The following is a 13,712-nucleotide window of genomic DNA, read 5'->3' on the forward strand; positions in this document are numbered from 1 at the left end:
AAGCAACCTGTTTATCTTCTTCGTGGTCTCTGTGCAGTCCCACACATGGGTGACTAGCCAGCTGAGTAACCTGGAGGAGGGTGCTGGTAAAAGAAGATAGTTAGTCACATAAGAAAACAGATCATGTTCCAAGACATAGAGGCAGAAGCGAAAACACTCACCATACTTCAGTGGAAGATGGATCGGAGAACTGCTTGGCCGAAAGAGGCGTCTCGTCTCGCACGAACGTCCAAAGCGTAATGGGAGACGAACGTGGAAGGAGAGGACCACGATGCAGCTGCACAGATGTCCTCTAAGGAGACGCCCTGTAGAAAAGCCGAAGACGTGGAGACCGCTCTAGTAGAATGGGCCTTGAGGCCTTCGGGAAGAGGCTGTTTAGCCAGTTCGTAACACAACCTGATGGCACTAACTACCCATTTGGATAGTCTTTGGGTAGAAATTTTGTGTCCTTTACGTGGTTTACCGTAGGCCACAAACAGGTTAGGGTCCTTACGGAAAGGTTGTGTGCGATGCAGATAGAAGGCTAGCGCCCTTCTGACATCCAGAGAATGCAGGGATCGCTGTCCCTGGTCCGACGGGTTAGGGAAAAACGTTGGTAACGCAGTGGAGGTAGACAGATGAAACTTGGAGACAACTTTGGGGAGGAACGTAGGATCCGGTCTTAAGACAACCTTGTCCCTATGAAAGATGGTGTAGGGAGGGTCATGTCTGAAGGCACATAAGTCACTTGCCCGCTTACCCGAGGTGAGGGCTATTAGCAATGCTGTCTTCCAAGAAAGAAGATTGAGCTGTATTGTCGCCATGGGTTCAAAGGGCGCCTTCATTAGACAGGAAAGAACAAGGGATAAACTCCACGTTGGGACGAATGGTTTAACCGGTGGATGTAGGTGCAGCATTCCTTTGAGGAAGGATTTAGATAAGGGGTGAGAGAACACTGTCCTGCCGTCGATAGTGTCATGGAATGCCGAGATGGCAGACAGGTGTACTTTAAGTGAAGAGTAGCACAAGCCTGATTTCTGCAGGGATAGGAGATAATCTAGAATCAGGTTTAGAGGTGTTACCTCAGGAGTCAAATGATAGGGTGCAACGAAGGAACAAAAGCGCTTCCATTTGCGTTGGTACGAGAGTCTAGTGGAAGGCTTCCTTGCGTTGAGAAGAATATTGGTCACTTCTGTGGAGAGGCAGGTGAGTGTATCCTCCAAGCAGTGAGGGCCAGAACCCGAGGGTTGTGATGAAGTACCTGGCCGTTCGCCTGCGATAGAAGGTCTCCCACGATCGGGAGGCGGCGGTAAGTGTGTTGTGACATTTGCAGAAGTTTGGTGAACCATGGTTGCCGTGGCCACCACGGTGCGATAAGGATGCAGTCCGTGCCATCCCGTGCGACCTTCGTCAACACGCGTGTCAGTAGGGGGGTTGGCGGAAAAATGTAGTGGAGGGGACCTCTCCAGAGATGTAGGAAGGCATCGTCGCCCTTCCTGCAGTAGAAGCGGTGACATTTGGCATTGTCCCTGGAGGCAAAGACGTCCACCCTGGGGGTCCCGAAGCACCTGAAAATCCGACGAAGGTAGGTCAGATTGATGGACCATTCGTGGTCGTCTATACGTATCCTGCTTAGGGAGTCGGCCAATACATTCTGTACACCTGGGAGGTGGATGGCGGTCATGTGGATGCTGTGTTTGATACACCATTCCCAGAGCAGTGTGGCTATGCGACATAGTCGAGGGGATCTGGTGCCTCCCTGCTTGTTTACATAAAATACTGTCGCCATGTTGTCCGTGGAAATCTGGATGTGGCGACCCGCAATGAGAGGAAGGAAGGATTGAAGAGCTCTGTGTACTGCAATCAGTTCTAAGCAGTTTATGTGCAGGGTCCTCTCCTGAGGGGTCCAGAGACCTCTGACAGTCTTGCCTTCTAAGTGGGCTCCCCATCCCCACATGGAGGCGTCTGTTGTCACGATAGCTGTTGGAGTAGTTGGTAAGAACGGCATGCCCTCGAGGAGGTTGTCGAGGCTGGTCCACCAAGTGAGAGAAGGAAGGACTCTCCTGGGGACGGTGAGCAGGGTGCTCTGAGGTTGCACATGAGGCCGGTAGGCACGTACGAACCAGAGCTGAAGTGGTCTCATTCGTAGCCTGGCGAAGAGGAGGACTGCTGTAGTAGCGGCCATCAGACCTAAAAGACGCTGAATAGTTAGGGCCGGTTGGATGGGATGTAGCTGGACCATCCTGGCAAGGGTGATGATTGTCATAGCACGGTCCTCTGGAAGGAAGGCACGGTGTAAAGAGGTGCGAAGATAGGCCCCTATGAAGCAGAGATGTTGAGTGGGGGTGAAGTGCGATTTGGTGACATTCACCCGCAGGCCTAGAGACTCCAGGAGGAGAAGGGCTTCGTGAAGATTGGCCTCGAGCTGATTTGGAGTAGGTGCAATGAGGAGCCAATCGTCTATGTACGGGAAGACTGTGATGTTTCGCAGTCGAAGAGCCGCTGCCACCACCGCCATGCACTTGGTAAATACCCTGGGTGCAGTGGAGAGGCCGAATGGTAGGGAGATGTATTGATAATGATGTTGGCCGATCGCAAACCGGAGGTATCTGCGATGCTGAGGTCGGATAGTCACATGGAAGTAAGCGTCCTGAAGATCTAGGGAAGCCATCCATGAATCCTTTGGAATCAAGGGCAAGATGGACTGCAACGAGATCATTCTGAATTTTCTGTACTGGATAAATTTGTTCAGCTTCCGAAGATCTAGAATAGGGCGCTTGCCTCCATCCCTCTTGGGGACCAGGAAGTACCTTGAGTAGAGTCCCATTCCCCGATGTTGGAGGGGAACCGGTTCTATGGCTTTTTTCTGGAGCAAGTCCAGAATCTCGTGATGGAGGTGATGGGATGGAGGGGTAGCCACGAAGTAGTGGTGGCGAGGCAGCGAAGCGAACTCTATTGCGTACCCCAGACGTACGATGGTGAGTACCCAGGAGTCGGTCGTGATTGAAGTCCAAGTCCTGTAGAATGGGGAAAGACGCGTGGGGTAGGGTGACTGAATGGGGAAGTCAAAGAAACTGCTTGGTAGGGGGGGATGATTTTTTGGACTGCTGAGGGCGTTGCCTTTGCTGAAAAGAAGGCTTCTGTTGCGCAGGTCTTCTTTTCCAGTATTCAGACTGTTTAGGAGAACGCTGGCGTCTTTGGAAAGATGGTTTCCAAGGTTGTTTGCGGCCAAACGGTTGCGAAGCAGGTTGAGAGACTCCTAGGCGCTTGGCCCGTTTACGCCCGTCGTCAACAGAGGACAAGACCTCATCAGTAGAGGCATGAAAGAGGCCGAGGCCATCAAAGGGAAGATCCTCTATCTTCTGCTTGATGTCGGGTTGAAGATTAGTGGATCTCAGCCAAGCATGACGACGCAGGGCAACTGAAGAGGCGAAGACACGGGATGAACAGGAGACCGCATGTCGAATCGAATTAATTTGTTGTTTGGAGACCCTGGAGAGTTCGGAAACCAGGGCTGATGCTGTTCTCTGAGAGGAGTCGGGAAGCGATGGTATCAGTGGTGTGAATTGGTTCGCCAGATTAAAAGTATAAGCAGCAAAATAAGCCAGGTAATTGTTAAGCTTCGAGTTGGTGGAGGCAAGTGTGAAGATTTTCCTTGCCAAGGTGTCTAATTTCCTTCCCTCACGATCCGGCGGCGCGGGATGCCTGGAGGGTTTGGCCTTCATGGCAGAATGAACGATGATAGAGTTCGGAGCTGGATGTGAGGCGAGGAACTTAGCGTCGGGGGCATGGACTCGATAGAGGGAGTCCAGCCTCTTAGAAGTGGGAGGTACCGATGCAGGTTTGTCCCAAGTCTCCTGAAGACCCTCCAGGTGCACCGGTAGCATAGGAAGCAAGGACCCGGGAGGGAAGTCTGATTGCACCAGGTCATGTACCATGTCCGACACTTTGGGGGAGTCCGCCTGGAGAGGTATCTTCAGTGCCTCCGCCATAGAAGTAATAAGGTTGAGATACGCTTTGGATGCATCAGACGGAGAGAGCCTGAGCTGTTGCGCAGAGTCCGAGGGGAGAGATGGAGAGTGGTCCTCCGAATCCGAAGAGGCTGGGGAGTCCCCACCCGAGGAAGAGGCTCCCGTGGAGGGGGAGGGTGGATGAACAGTCGGTTCCGAGATGGGGGCTGCAGGCTCCGAGGTCTTGGGAGGAGACCGAACTCGAGAATCCGGGGCCACGGATACAGTGGCAGAAGCAGTACGCGGTTTAGCCACGTCTCGGTACCGAGGGTGCTCACGGCGTTGATGCGAGGGGCCAGCCTCTTGTTCAGATGATAGGAGGCGGTTGAGGAGTCTGGGTGAGTACTCGAAATGGCTTCGAGGGTCACGAAGTCGAGAAGGGCGGTCGAAGTGGAGCTGAGGTGAATCCTCATGTCGGGTTGTGCGAGCGTAACGAGACCGAGGCGAACCGCCATAACGGATCCGTGGAGTAGCGGGATCACGGTGGAAGTAGGAGTCTGACTCCTGATATCTACGATGGATGTCCCACTCGGAGTGGGAGCCGGAGCGGTGACGGGACCTGCCCTGTCGAGGTGAGGGCGATCTGGATAGAGAGTATTCATATCGCCTCCTGGAGTAGTAATCTTGCTGTTCATAGTAGACCGAGGAACCGGAGTCGTGGCGGCTACGCGGAGAGCGTGATCGAATTCGAATCCGATGGGAGGAGACTTGCGTTGCCGATTCACGGTACAGCGGAGAGAGTGCAACATCATGGAAGGAGTCAGGTCGCAAAGATGGGCGTAGGTAAGTCTGTGTCGGGTCGGTGGTACGGTCGGGTTCAAGGATCTCAGAAGGTACCACGCTGTGTACTGAAGGCGATCGGGATCGAATCGGAATCACCTCCACGGCCGTGGAGGTGTGAGGTGTAAGCCGAGGCATGTCCGTGATGACGTCAACCGGGGTCGACAACTCGGACGGCAGGAGTGGTTGAGCTGAACTCGATTGAGCAGTCGAGGACATGGTGTTACGGGGCTTTATGGGCGCCGCGTCCGCTGACTCGGAATGACGCGCCGGTTCGGAATGGTGAGGTTTCTTAGGCGCCGAATCCGAGTGTCGAGCCTTCTTAGGCGCCGACTCCGATTCGGAATGACGCAGCTTTTTCGAAGACTTGTGGCCGGCTTCGGCGTGCTTCGAAGGTCGTTTCCCGGACTTGTGCGTCTTTTGAGACTGAGGCGCAGCCGGGGCAGCCGAATCTCCCGCTCGAGGTGGGGGAGGCGGCGAGTCGGAAGTGGGCATAGCCCGCAGGGACCGTTCTAAGAGGAAAGCCTGTAGTCGTGCAGCGCGGTTTTTGCGTGCCTGCTTGCCGAAGTTCGCACAATGCGGGCAAGCGTCGACTCGATGGCCCTCCCCGAGGCAAAAAAGGCAGTGACTGTGGCCGTCTGTGGTGGGAATTTTAGCCCCACAGTGCCTACACTTTTTGAAAGTAACCTTCCCTTCCATACGACCCGGACGGTGGGGGGAAGGGAGGGAAGGGAGGGAAGGGACGGGTAGGAAAAAGAGAAGAAAAGCGCAGAAACGGTTTTTTTTTTTTTTTTTTTTGTTTTTTTAGGACGAAACGGGGGAAGAGAGAACGATACCAGTCAAAGTAGAGATGAGATGAGCTGAGGAGAGACGAGCTAAGGAAGAGCGCAGCGAGGAAGGTGTTGTCCGGGCGGCGGAAAGGAAGAAACTGAGTGGAATGGGCGCTCCCCCCCCGCTCCAGGCATGCGCGGTCGCTGCCTGCTCCCCAGGGCGGGAGGGGAGCGCGCCAAAAGCGCTATAGGCGAGCTATTGGAACTCCGAGGAATGGATTCATTGCCTGCGGCAAGACCCATGTGTGGGACTGCACAGAGACCACGAAGAAGATCAACTGGATATCCTGCGGACACTCTACCACGGCTATGGATCAGTTTGCCTTGATTTGTTATACTCCCTTGAATACTCACTGAATTATCTTAAAGCAGATTGAACACCTAGCCTAAATTAGACAACCCCCTTTTTAAGCATTATGTGTAACTATGAACACTGAACATGTGACATAAACTATACATGCAACTGCTTCATATGCAGAACAAAATTCAAGTCAAGTAGCACTTTAGAGACCAACAAAAAATTTCCGGGGTGTAAGTTTTCGTGAGTCAAAGCTCACTTTATCAGATACATTTTATATATTTCATATGAACTCACTATCCAGAATTCCCTCTCACAAGGCAACTGGTGTTGCTGCCTTTGAATATGCTCAGTGAGTAAAACTTTCTGCCTTCTACTTATTCCCTATTTTCATATCTGACATCAATATAACTTTAAAAAAAAGAAGTAATCTTTCTTTAATTAATCAGGCTGATCTTTTACTCAGCTTTTGTATCAGTACCATGATGGTATTTTCTTTGTCCATAAACCTTTTACTATAGTCTACATGTCTCTGAAGTAGACAATATTTAATTGTGTTCCACTAAACCTTTTTTCTTATTTATCCCCCATTAAACCATAAGTCACAATTTATAGTATCCGTTCATAGTCTGAACAAGTTCCTGCGGACAGGATACAAGTTCAGTAAGTAGTTGACTCTTGTAATGATATTGATAATGGGTTGAAATTATAACATTTATATGAGAGAGCACAGGCTATTATTTGTTTTATAGTTGTATCATAGTTTCCCAAATTGTGTCTCCACAGAAAATTATAGCCCTTTCCCATGACTGACCTACCTTAAAGCTATTTAGGTCTGTTTTTGTCAAGACACAAAATGGTTTGATTTAAACATTTGTAGTTCCAGTGTGAGGCATTCAGACTTTAGATTTTAATATTTTGCTATGGTCCTTTGTTGACATATAGCAATTTTAGGCCTTATTGTTTCTAATATAAAATCTAATTTTCTGCTCGGCAGAAAATACTGAGACATCTGTATGAAGGAATAACCAGCAGGAAAAGTTTACAAACTAACTTTGTGGTAAAAAGAGACCAGTTCTGCTTTCCAGGCATGAGCCAGAATGCACAGTATGTTTGCCACAAGAAGGCTACCTACAAGAGCAATGACAAAAGAACTATTTGGCCATAACGTTTAGTGATGCCTACCAAGGATGTCCAGGATCTCTACACAGAGGAAGGCAATAGCAAAGCACCTCCGTCTCTTGTTTTGAAAACCCTATGGGGTTGCCATAAGTTGACTGTGACTCGACAGCACATTACACACAAACACACACCTCATGGGATCATCATACTAGGGATCTACATGATCCTGTGTCATGTTCCTAGACCTGAAGCCTATCATCATCCTATGAAGAAAGCACATAAAGTAAAGGGCAAAAAAAGTCCACAATGATTCTTCAAGGTGGTATTCTTTATGAGCAAACATTATGGGGAGGGGGAAACTGTTCGTACAGGTCATCATAAAGAAATCTGTGGGGGCAGGTGTACTTGTGGCAGCAACATGAGTACAGTTTCTCAGAAAAGGACTGGGGCATTGCTTGTTTTGAGGTTAGGAGGTGAATTTAAAAATCCATTGTGAAATATTGTGCAGAAAGAGGACTACTCTTAACAGATCCTCCATAAGGAATGAATATAAGTCAGGTGTGTGATGCAGTAGCTAAAAAAAGACAAACGCGATATTGGGCTGTATCAACAGATGTCTAGTGTCCAGATCAAGCAAAGTGATGGAATTTGCTTTACTCTACTCTGGTTAGACTTCACTTAAAGTATTGTATTCAGTTTTGGGCACCACAATTTAAGAAGGATATAGACAAGCTGGAACATGTCCAGAGAAGAGCAATGAAGATGCTGAGGGGTCTGGAGACCAAATCCTACAAGGAAAGGTTGAAGGAGCTGGGTATGTTTAGCCTACAGAAGAAAAAACAGAGAGGTGGTATGATCACCATCTTCAAGTGCTAAAGTTCTGTCACATAGGGCAGGGGTGGCCAATGGTAGCTCTCCAGATGTTTTTTGCCTACAACTCCCATCAGCCCCAGTCCATGGCCATGCTGGCTGGGGCTGATGGGAGTTGTAAGCAAAAAACATCTGGAGAGCTACCGCTGGCCACCCCTGATATAGGGGATGGTGCAGAGTTGTTGATCAGACCAGAACCAACAGGTTGAAATTAAATCAAAAGAAATTTCAACTAAACATTAGGAAGAACTTCCAGACAGAGCAGCTCCTCATTGGAACAGGCTTCCTCAGGAGTTGGTGGGCTCACCTTCTTTGGAAGTTTTTAAACAGAGGCTAGATGGCCATCAGACAGCAATGCTTATTCTGTGAACTTAGGCAGGTTATGAAGAGGACAAGAAGGGTTGCATCAGTGCTTAGTTCTCGTAATCCCTTCTTACATGCCCAGGGAAATGCTGTCCACCACTCTGAGGTCAGTCAGCAATTTTTCTCCAGGCCAGTTTTGCCAGGGATTCCTACAGAGGCGAGGGGGGTTGCGGGGCATCTGCTGGGCTTGGATTAGAAGTCACTGGGTGTGTAGGGAGGAGGTACTTATGAATCTCCTGAATTATGCAGGGGGTTGGATTACATGACCTTTTATCTAGTCCCTTCAAAATCAATTATTCTATTATTCTAAGGAGCAATCAGGAACTTCTAAAATGACCCACTACTTCCTAAGAAAAATGTCATACTCTGACTCCTCTTGCAGCCTCGCCCTCCGATGGCCATCACTCCATGGCCCGGAGGTCCCTTCCTAGTGGCAGCCAGGGGACCTCAGACCAGGTGAAAGGCCAGGTTAAATGAACCTGGCCTCAATCCCTGTGGTGCTCTGGAGGCTTGTCTCTCTGCCACTCTTCTCACCTCAGCCCTAGTCGTCAGCTCCCTTCTCATCAGCAGCCCCCTGTGTGGCTGCCTCTTCCCCCTTTATACCTCCTGGGTTCCAACCCCTCACTCCCCCACTTGGCCCTGCCCCTTCCCTGTGTTGCGTCTTGGGGATCATTCAAGGGAACTTTGCTCAGGGGCCACGCAGCATTCCCCTCCAGAGCGGCTGGTTCCTCGGTAGAAGCCTTGTGCTTGGAGGTCTTTTGGGGCAGTGCAGAGGCAAGGGGGAGTAAGTCCCACCTGGGACTGGTCAGGACAAAAAGAAAAAACTAGGGAATCAAAAATCCTTTCATCTGGAAATTCTAGAGACAACGAATTTCTTAAGAGAATGACATGCAGACATGAATGGAACTAAGCAATCACTTTTTATTTGAAAGAATGAGTCTTAAGAGAACCATTACATGCCAAAAACAGAACATATAAGGAGGGTATGAAGTTCCAACCTAGGATCAACATATGGGCAGTACATAAACATCTAGTTTCTTTAAATGAAAATAAGTCCTCAGGGCCAGATGAACTGCATCCAAGGGTTCTAAAAGAGCTTGCAAATGTAATTTCTGAGCCTCTGGCTATTATTTTTGAGAATTCTTGGAGAACAGGAGAGGTGCCAGAGGATTGGAGGCGGGCGAATGTTGTCCCTATCTTCAAGAAGGGGGGAAAAAGGATCTGGGTAACTACCGACCTGTCAGCTTGACATCTATACCTGGAAAAGTTTTAGAACAAATCATCAAACAGTCAGTCCTGGAACATTTAGAAAGAATGGATGTAATTACTAAGAGCCAGCATGTGTTTCTCAAGAACAAATCATGTCAAACTAACTTGAAATCTTTTTTTGAGAAAGTGACTACCTTGCTGGATCAGGGGAATGCTGTAGACATTGTTTATCTTGATTTCAGTAATAATAATAATAATACTTTTTATTTGTATCCCGCCCTCCCCGCACAAGCAGGCTCAGGGCGGCTCACAACATATAAATACAATACAATACAATAAAATTATACATAGCAATAAAATCATCTTAAATCAATATACAGTTACATTAAAATTAACATTAAGGTGCTAAATAGATCTTCTTAAGTTCAGTGGAAAGAAAAGAAAACATACACAGCGACATTATCTTAGCTTGGTAGGGCGAAGGCTATTTTGAAGAGGTATGTCTTACAGGCCCTGCGAAAGTGGTCTAAACATCGCAGGGCCCGTACCTCCTCCGGGAGTTGATTCCACAGCAGTGGGGCCGCAATGGAGAAGGCCCGATTTTGGGTGGTCTTTAATCTGGCCTCCCTTCGCCCAGGGATATTCAGCTGGTGCTTACCAGCTGACCTCAGTGCTCTCTGGGGCTCATATGGGGAGAGACGGTCCCTCAGGTAGACAGGCCCTCAGCCATATAGGGCTTTAAAGGTCATGACCAGCACCTTGTAACGAACTCGGTAGACCACTGGCAGCCAGTGCAGTTCGCGCAGCCCTGGCCACAAGTGCTCCCATCTTGGGAGCCCCAATAGCAGCCTAGCCGCTGCGTTCTGCACCAGCTGCAACCGCCGAGTTCGGCACAGGGGCAGCCCCATGTAGAGGCCGTTGCAGTAATCCAGTCTCGAGGTGACCGTAGCATGATTCACCGTTGCCAGGTCCCGGCGCTCCAGGAAGGGGGCCAGCTGCTTTGCCCGCCGAAGATGAAAAAACGCGGACTTGGAAGTGGCCACTATCTGTGCCTCCATTGATAATGAAGGCTCCAGAAGAACCCCCAAGCTCCTGACCCTGTGGGCCGCTTTCAGCGGCACACCGTCAAGAGCTGGCAAGGGAATTTCCCTTCCCGGGGCACCGCGACCCAAGCAAAGGACCTCCATCTTCGCCGGATTCAACTTCAGCCCACTCAGCCTGAGCCAGCCAGCCACGGCCTGCAATGCAAGGTCCAGGTTTTCTGGGATGCAGTCAGGTCGGCCATCCATTAGTAGATAGAGCTGGGTGTCATCTGCATATTGATGGCACCCAAGCCCAAACATCCGAGCAATCTGGGCAAGGGGGCGCATGTAGATGTTAAACAACATCGGAGAGAGGACTGCCCCTTGTGGCACTCCACACACTAGTGGGTGCCTCCGGGACAGCTCTCCCCCAATTGCCACCCTTTGTCCCCGACCATCAAGGAAGGAGGAGAGCCACTGTAAGGCCGACCCCCTAATCCCTGCGTCGGCAAGCCGGCGGGTCAGTAACCGATGGTCGACCGTGTCGAACGCAGCCGACAGGTCAACAACATCAGCACCGCCACGCTGCCTCGATCCAGATGCCACTGGAGGTCATCCACCAAGGCGACCAGCACTGTCTCCGTCCCATGGCCTGGACGGAAGCCGGACTGGCAGGGGTCTAAGGCGGAAGTGTCATCCAAAAAACTCTGTAACTGTAGCGCCACTGCCCTCTCAATAAATTTACCTAAAAATGGTAAGTTCGAGACCGGTCGATAATTCGCCAATTCGGCCGGGTCTGCTGTACTTTTTTTTAGGAGGGGGCGGACCATAGCCTCTTTCAATGCTGTTGGAAATTGCCCTTCCCAGAGGGATCTATTTATGATACCCCGTACAGGATATCTAAGTTCCCTCTGGCAAGATTTAATTAGCCAGGAGGGACATGGGTCAAGATCGCAAGTTGTAGGGCGCACAGTAGAGAGAATTCCGTCGACTTCCCCTAGGCTGAGTGTGTCAAAGTGGTCCAAGGCAAGACCAGAGGACAGGCACGGAGCCTCGAGTTCTTCTACTGCATCTAATGTGGCGGGAAAGTCCTGGCGGAGCGACGAGATTTTATCTGCAAAAAATTTCGCAAAAGCCTCACAGCCTATTTCCAATTCACTCATATTTGGTCTGCCTTGAGGCAGAGTGGTCAAATTCTCAACTATCTTAAATAATTGTTCTGGGCGCGAATTTGCAGATGCAATCCTAGTCGCAAAGTAGTCTTTCTTTGCGGCTTTGACTGCCATCTCATAAGACTTCATTAACGTTCTGTAGGATGTTCTCATCGCTTTGTCACGAGTATGCCGCCACCGCCTCTCTAGTCGTCTGAGTCCCTGTTTCAGCTGGCGCAACTCCGAGGTGTACCACGGAGCCAGCCTATTACGGGGGAGCAGAGGACGCCGGGGAGCGATTTCGTTGATGGCCCTAGATAGCCTGTCATGCCAGGCCTCTACCAGGTCATCAAGGGAATCGCTAGGGGGCCAGGGATCCCGCAGAGCCATTTGGAACTGCTCAGGGTCCATCAGGCTCCGCGGGCGAGCCAAAATAGGCTCGCCGCCCAAACAAGGTCGGGGCGGCGCACCCACACGAGCCTTGAGGGCCAGGTGATCCGACCAGTAAGGCTTTTGATAAGGTTCCACATACTATCCTTGTTGACAAGTTGGTAAAATGTGGTTTGGATCCTGTTACCATTAGGTGGATCTGTAACTGGTTGACAAACCGCACCCAAAGAGTGCTTGTGAATGCTTCCTTGGAGAGGAGTGTCAAGTGGAGTGCCTCAAGGATCTGTCCTGGGACCTGTTTTGTTCAACATCTTTATAAATGATTTGGATGAAAGAATATAGGGAATGCTTATTAAATTTGCCGATGATACTTAATTGGGAGGTGTTGCAAATACAGTAGATGACAGAAACAGGATACACAGGATGACCTTCACAGGCTGGGCTAAAACCAATAAAATGAATGTTAACAGGGATAAATGTAAAGTTCTGCAATATATATATATACATATACATATACATATATACACACACATATTATATACATACTGTGGCTAATAGCCACTGATGGACCTCTGTTCCATATTTTTATCCAATCCCTTCTTGAAGCTGGTTATGCTTGTAGCCACCGCCACCTCCTGTGGCAGTGAATTCCACATGTTAATCACCCTTTGGGTGAAGAAGTACTTCCTTTTATTCGTTTTAACCTGACTGCTCAGCAATTTCATTGAATGCCCACGAGTTCTTGTATTGTGAGACACGGAGAAAAGTACTTCTTTCTCTACTTTCTCCATCTCATGCATAATCTTGTAAACCTCTATCATGTCACCCCACAATCGACGTTTCTCCAAGCTAAAGAGCCCCAAGCGGTTTAACCTTTCTTCATAGGGAAAGTGTTCCAAACCTTTAATCATTCTAGTTGCCCTTCTCTGCACTTTTTCCAATGCTATAATATCCTTTTTGAGGTGCGGTGACCAGAATTTTACATCGTGTTCCAAATGAGCCTGCACCATCGATTTATACAGGGGCATTATGAAACTGGCTGATTTGTTTTCATTTCCCTTCCTAATAATTCCCAGTATGACGTTGGCCTTTTTTATTGCAATCGCACACTGTCTTGACATTTTCAGTGAATTATCTACCACGACCCCAAGATCTCTCTCTTGGTCAGCCTCTGCCAGTTCACATGCCATCAACTTGTATGTGTAGCCCCAATGTGCATTACTTTCCACTTGGCCACATTAAACCTCATCTGCCACGTTGACGCCCACTCACCCAGCCTCAGCAGATCCCTTTGGAGTGCCTCACAATCCTCTCTGGTTCTCACCACCCTGAACAATTTAGAGTCATCTGCAAACTTGGCCCACTTCACTGCTTACTCCCAACTCGAAATCATTAATGAACAAGTTAAAGAGCATGGGACCCAGTACTGAGCCCTGCAGCACCCCACTGCTTACCATCCTCCACTGCGAAGACTGCCCATTTATACTCACTCTCTACTTTCTTTTAATTAGCCAGTTTTTGATCCACAAGAGGACCTTTTATAGGATGGGAGAGACTTGCCTTAGCAGTAGTATGTGCAAAAAGGATCTAGGGGTCTTAGTGGATCATACACTGAACATGAGTCAACAGTGTGATGTGGTGACTAACAAGGCAAATGAAATTTTGGGCTGTATCAGCAGAAGTATAGT

General features: G+C 49.3%; 1 protein-coding gene across 8 annotated transcripts in view; it reads right to left on the reverse strand.

Moving 5' to 3' along the window:
- FOXP1 (forkhead box P1) overlaps positions 1-13,712 on the reverse strand; it is a 743,550-nt gene that overhangs the window by 530,176 nt on the left and 199,662 nt on the right. The window lies entirely within an intron of this gene.

Source organism: Heteronotia binoei, chromosome 5 (genome assembly GCF_032191835.1).
Source record: "Heteronotia binoei isolate CCM8104 ecotype False Entrance Well chromosome 5, APGP_CSIRO_Hbin_v1, whole genome shotgun sequence".
In the NCBI taxonomy this organism is placed as follows: domain Eukaryota; kingdom Metazoa; phylum Chordata; class Lepidosauria; order Squamata; family Gekkonidae; genus Heteronotia; species Heteronotia binoei.